The 6,773-nt window shown below is 40.9% G+C and overlaps 1 non-coding gene across 1 annotated transcript; it reads left to right on the forward strand.

The window, feature by feature from the left end:
- Nucleotides 1-1,651: 1,651 nt before the first annotated feature.
- TRNAV-CAC (transfer RNA valine (anticodon CAC)) lies at nt 1,652-1,724 on the forward strand. Its single transcript has one exon. It is a non-coding gene; the product is annotated as a tRNA-Val (tRNA).
- Nucleotides 1,725-6,773: the final 5,049 nt, after the last annotated feature.

A 6,773-nucleotide genomic window follows, 5' to 3' on the forward strand; every position in this document is an offset into this window, starting at 1 on the left:
TCAGTATCACTAATTATTAGAGAAACGCAAATAAAATAGGAGATATCACCCCACACAAGTCAGAATGGCCACCATCAAAAAGTTTATAAATAATAAATGCTAGAGGTGTGGAGAAAAAGCAACGCACCCTCCTACAATGTTGGTGGGAATGTAAATTGGCGCAGCCACTATGAAAACAGTACAGAGTTTCCTTAAAACACTAATAATAGAGTTACCATATGATTCAGCAATCTCACTCCTAAGCATATACTGGGAAACAATGAATTTGAAAAATACATGCACCTCCATGTTCATAGCAGCATAATTGGTAACAGTCAAGACATTTGGGACTATTGGAAGAAACCCGTGTTCACTGACAGATGATTGACTTAAGATGTGGGGTATATATACTATGGAACATTACTCAGCCATGAGAGAATGAAGTAACATCATTTGCAGCAACATGAATAGACCTAGAGATGATCATAGTAAGCGAAGTAAGTCAAAGACAAATATCATATGATATCACTTGTATGTGGAATCTAAAAAAACAGTACAAATGAACTTATTTACAAAACAGAAATGAACTTATGGAAAACAAACTGATGGCTACCAAAGAGAAAAGGATATATTCGGAGTGTCAGATTAACATATGCATACTACTGTATATAAAATAAGTGACTAGGATTTACCTATAGCTTAAGTACTATATGTAATATCTTGTAATGAACTATAATGGAAAAGAATTGGAAAAAAATTAATATATACATATAAATGTAGAATCACATGTAGAACTACTTTGCTATACACCTGAAACTAACACAGTATTGCAAATAGACTCAACTTCAATTTTGAAAAGAAGTGCAGGTAATAACCTGGGCTTGAGACTGGCATCTGAAGGAAGTGGGGGCATTCTTGTAAGGAAGGACTGGGCCTTTAACCTGTGGATCTGACACTATCTCCAAGTAGTCAGTGTCAAAACTGAGTTAAATTGTAGGACACCTAGCTGGTGTCAGACACAGATTTGCTTGGTGTGGGGGGGAAATCCTCCCGCCTGGTACCCAAAAGTGAAGTCCTGGTGCGAGTAGTAAAAGGAAGAAAGACACGGGAAGGGGAGAACCGAGTTTTCCCATTACAATCGCCTTCACAAGTAAGCTCTGGGCAAACGTTAAGGTGCATATTTGTTTCACGTATGAGCTGGTTTTCCTTATCTTGACCGAATCTGTCACCCAAGTCTCTTCCTACCTGTAGTTACTGCACCATTTTTTCTCCAGTCTCGGAGCAGGGGATGTGAGCTAAGGGCCGGCGGGTGACCTGGCCCCAGGGCGGGCCGGATCCCCGCCATCGTTCCTCCGGGACCACCAGGATCGGGAAAATTGCCCGACAAGCATTTAAGGAAGCCTGGAACTTTGGCCCGCAGACTCCGGCTTTCAACGGCAACAACACTGGCTGGAGCTGCACTTGCGCCTGAAGTTCCAGATAAGGCAAGATGGGGCTCCTCCGGTGCTGCGGCCATGAGGCAGGGCGCGCATCAGGACCTTGCAGGCCACCTCCAGGCGCTTGGGTCAGGCAGGGCTGTGCTCAAAGCGCCCCATGCTTTCCTCCTAGCCAGGGACACAGTGACAAGCCGATGTCTCTCAAGATGAGTTTTTGAGAGCGTTGTTCTTGTAGAGTTTCCGTAGTGTAGTGGTTATCACGTTCGCCTCACACGCGAAAGGTCCCCGGTTCGAAACCGGGCGGAAACAAACTAGTTCTTTATTTTTCCCCCGCTGGTTGATCCCTGACTGGATCAGCGAGCGGTTCTTGACTCATTCCTGCCAGAACCCTGAGACTAGTTCAGCAGGCACCTTCGCAGAAGTCGACCCTTGGAGTTTTTCGTTATCTTTTCTGACACTGTAAATCTAAAACAATTTTGGCCACTTAAATGAAGTCAGAGATCCGATCCGGATCCCCTGGACCAAGTTCTGACTCAGGGCGGTGTCCTCTGCTTAGGCTGCGGACACTTCAGCTGGGACCACAAGGGGCTGTCTCCTGCAGAGAATTTGCAAACCTGTATCAAAACCCAGCTATGTGCCTGACATTATCTCGCTTTAAGCTGACAGCAGATATGTTTACCCTGCAGTCCAGAGGAATAAACGGAACGTAGTTGCAGAGCCAGTGTCCCAAGTCACTCTGCTCTCTCACCACTACCAGACCCACCCTTCCCATTTCTATTCTCGTTTTAAGCTGTTCCCATGCATTCAATACTAAAGTTCCAGGTCATGGAGATGCTTCCTCCTTCCCTCCTGAGTCTTTTCCCACAGGGAATCCTAAAGCCCTAAGGCCTATGGTTCTAAGTCAGGGGAAAACAATATACATTTTCTTTTAATTAAAAGTTATTTTCACACACATTCCTCCCACCCCCATTGGGCAGTTTGCACAGACACTTCTCCAAAGATAGAGGGATAGCAAATAATCATATCTAAAGATATTCCGCATCATTAATCATTAGGGAAATGCAAATTTAAAATACAATGAGATATCACTACACATCGCTTGCTCCTTGGAAGGAAAGCTATGACAAACCTAGGTAGACAGCATATAAAAAGGCAGAACATCACTTTTCCAACAAAAGTCTGTATAGTAAAAGTTATCGTTTTTCTAGTAGTCATGTATGGATATGAGAGTTGTACCATAAAGAAGGCTGAGTACGGAAGAACTGGTGCCTTAGAATTGTGCTGCTGGAGAAGACTCTTGAGAGTCCCTTGGACAGCAAGGAGATCAACCCAGTCAATCCTAAAGGAAATCAGTCCTGAATATTCATTGGAAGGACTGTTGCTGAAGCTGAAATTCCAATACTTTGGCCGCCTGATTCGAAGAGCTGACTCATTGGAAAAGACCCGGATGCTGGGAAAGATCGAAGGCAAGAGGAGAAGAAGCCAGCAGAGGATGAGATGGTTGGATAGCATCACGGAGTCAATGGACATGAACCTGAGCAAAGGATGGGAAGGACAGGATTGCCTGGCGTGCTGCAGTCCATGGGGTCACAGAGAGTCAGACATGGCTTAGCAGCTCAACAAAACAACAAATCACGACACATATAAAACAGTGCATATGATACCAGATGTCCAGAATGTGGAGGGACTGGAACACTCATACACTGCTGAGGGGAGTGTAAAATGTCACATCCACCTAGGAAAACAATTAACAATTTCTTGGAAAGTTCAACTACAACGATATGATTCAGCCATTCTAATCCCAGGTATTTACAAGAGAAAATTAAGTGTATGTGCATTGAATTGTATATGAATATTCATAGTAGCTTTATTTATAACAGCCCAAAGCTGGAAACAATACAAATGTCACTCAACAGGTAGAGATAAATTATGATTACATCCAGAAAATGGAATGCTACCCAGGAAAAATTATTACTATTACTCTTATGCTGGGTGAAAATTTCAATCAAAAAAGTGTTGTATGATTCCATTTATATAAAATTGTAGAAAATGAAAACTATAATGACAGAAAGCAGAGCAGTGATTGCTTGATAAGAGGAAAGAGAATGGCAGGCAATAAGTATTAGAAAGGGAAAATCAGGAAGGGGAAACAATGGATATGTCCACCTTAACTGTGGCAGGGCAGTCATTATGACTTTCACTGGCCCTAGACACTTTGATCTTCGTGGAACCTCTCATAAAAAATAATGTTTAAGTATTAAAATATTAATGTTGAAATATTTCAGTTCAATCACTCAGTCGTGTCTGACTCTTTGTGAACCCATAGAGTGCAGCACGCCTGGCTCCCCTGCCCATCACCAATTCCCAGAGCTTCCTCAAACTCATCTCCATCGAGTCGGTGATGCCATCCCAACCATCTCATCCTCTGTCATCCCCTTTTTCTTCTACCTTCCATCTTTCCCAGCATCAGGGTCTTTTCCAATGAGTCAGTTCTTCCCATCAGGTGGCCAAAGTATAAGCGCTTCAGCTTCAGCATCAGTCCTTCCAATAATATTCCAGTGATTTCCTTTAGGATTGTCTGATATTTTTAATTTAAATTTTATCTATTAATATAGTTTATTTACACATACCACAGATAATTGACTATAGTATATGATTATATAATATATAATTTATTGATATAAGATATTATACAGCTGCTTTGATATAAGTGGGTAAAGAATCTGCCTGTAATGTAGGAGACACAGAACACGAAGCTTCCATCCTGGGTGGGGAAGATCCCCTGGAGAAGGACATGGCAATGCACTCCAGTATTCTTGCCTGGAGAATCCTGTGCCCACAGAAACCTGGAGGGCTACAGTCCCTGGGGTCGCAAAGAGTCAGACACGCCTGAGTGACTGAGCATAGTACATTAATATTAGATAAAAACGTTTGTAAAATCTTATTATGTTCTTTTGAATTTAAATGAATTTTTTTAATTAAAATATTTTTAAAGAGTGGACACATTTTTGCAGGTGTATGCTTACTGTACCCAACGGGCAAGTCAGCCCCCCGTTGTAAAGATGCATTCACAGATCTATACATTTTGGCAACACTTACCAACCTGTACATTTTGAATATGTTCGCTTTGTTGTGTGTCAAGGATGCCCTAAGACAGCTATTAATGATTGTTTTTAAATTTCTCAGAAGAAAAAACACATTTATTGAGGTCTGTTCTGGATACTCATACAAATACGTATTTTTGTTTCTTATTAAAATTTTTGTATGAAATTAAAGTATGTATTCACAACATTGAATAACTTGGGGGTGGACCTTGGGTACAGTGTTAATCTCAATTCATTGCCCTTAATTCACATGGATGGGTGCAAGACTATTGCTTTATTTATGTCAATTTACCACTTTCTTTGATCCTATTCCCTGCTTCCACCCTCTCTCTAATGTGTTGTTAGTATTATGAATCTGTATGTATCCTCATAGGCTGTGTAGTTGTGCTGCGTGTAACTGTTTCCTAATCTTGCATATGTTTTTCACTTAGCATGTGACTTTGGGGTCTACTCAGGTTGCTGTATGCACTTTTAGTCTTTGTTTCTAGCTGATGTAAATAATTTCACACTGGGTACCCACTCATTTTACTTTTCTTCCCTCCATTATAGATACTGGATTGTGACCCACTCCAGTGGATGACAAACAATGCCGTCATAGATTCTTTTTTCCTTTTTATTGTGTGTGTGTGTGTGTGTGTGTGAGAGAGAGAGAGAGAGTGTGTGTGTGTGTGTGTGTGTGTGTGGTTCAGTCGTGTCCCACTCTTCAAAACTCCAAAGACTGTAGCCTTCCAGGCTCCTCTATCCATGGAATTCTGGAGTGGGTTGCCATTCTCTTCTCCATGGGAATCTTGCCAAGCCAGAGATCAAACCCGGGTCCCCTACATTGCAGGCAGATTCTTTACCACTGGGCCACCAGGGAAGCCCAAACGCTATGTAAATAGCTCTAAATACAATATAAATTCCATGTAAATATTTGCTGGCTTGTAGGAAATTCAAGTTTTGCTTTTGGGAATTTTCTGGAATTTTTTTTCCAACTATTTTTGATTTTTGGTTGGTTCACTCCAAGAATGTGGAATGCATGGGTAAGGAGGGCCAACTGTATTGTTATAAAACTGCTTGTCTTAGTGAGGATGCAGAGACTGCTTATTCTTTACAGCATTGGTTACAAAATTAGAATTTTCTTAAATGATAAGGAATTGGTTAGTGGTTACCTCATACCAACATGGTAAAGAGTTTAAGTTGTGCCTGTGATTTCCAGAGGCATAAGCAAGAAGTGACCAAGTCAAGTTGGTCTCCCTTGTTTTGCAAAATAAGATAAATTAAGCTGCTCAGGAAAATTTCAAAGTCAGTCTTCATTTGTTCTTTAATTTAACAATTTCCCCCCTTCCAGTTTTATTGAAAAATATTTGACATACAGCACAGTATAAGTTTAAGGTGTACAGCATAATGATTTGACTTATATACATTATGAAATGATTACCATAATTAGTTTAATGAACATCCATTACCTCATACAGATACAAAATAAGATAAGGTTAAAATTATGTTTTTCCCCTTGTGATGAGAACTGTTAGAATTTACTATCTTAAGTAACTTTAACATGTAACATACAGTAGTGTTAATTATACTTATCACATTGTACATTACGTTCCTTGTTGTTCAGTTGCTCAGTTGTGTCCGACTCTTTGTGACCCCACAGACTGCAGCATACCCCGCCCTGTCCTCCGCCATCTCCTGGAGCTTACTCAAACTCATGTCCATTGAGTCAGTGATGCCATCTAACCATCATGTCCTCTGTCATATCCTTCTCCTCCTGTCTTCAATCCTTCCCAGCATCAGGAACTTTTCTAATGAGTCTGCTCTTCATATCAGGTGGCCAAAGTTTTGGAGCTTCAGCTTTAGCATCAGTCCTTCCAATGAATATTCAGGGTTGATTTCCTTTAGGATTGACTGGTTTGATCTTCTTGCAGTCCAAGGGACTCTCAGAGTCTTCTTCAACAACACAATTCAAAGGCATCAATTCTTCCATGCTCAGCCTTCCTTATGCTCCAACTCTCACATTCATACATGACTACTGGAAAAACCATACTTTTGAATAGACAGCTCTGTTGGCAAAGTAATGTCTCTGCCTTTTAATACACTGTCTAGGTTTGTCATAACTTCTCTTCCAAGGAGCAAGCATCTTTTAATTTCATGGCAGCAGTCACCATCTGCAATGATTTTGGAGCCCAGAAAAATAAAGTCTCTCACTGTTTCCATTGTTTCCCCATCTATTTGCCATAAAGTGATGGGACCTGATGCCATGATCTTAGTT

This window comes from Bubalus kerabau, chromosome 6 (genome assembly GCF_029407905.1).
Source record: "Bubalus kerabau isolate K-KA32 ecotype Philippines breed swamp buffalo chromosome 6, PCC_UOA_SB_1v2, whole genome shotgun sequence".
In the NCBI taxonomy this organism is placed as follows: domain Eukaryota; kingdom Metazoa; phylum Chordata; class Mammalia; order Artiodactyla; family Bovidae; genus Bubalus; species Bubalus kerabau.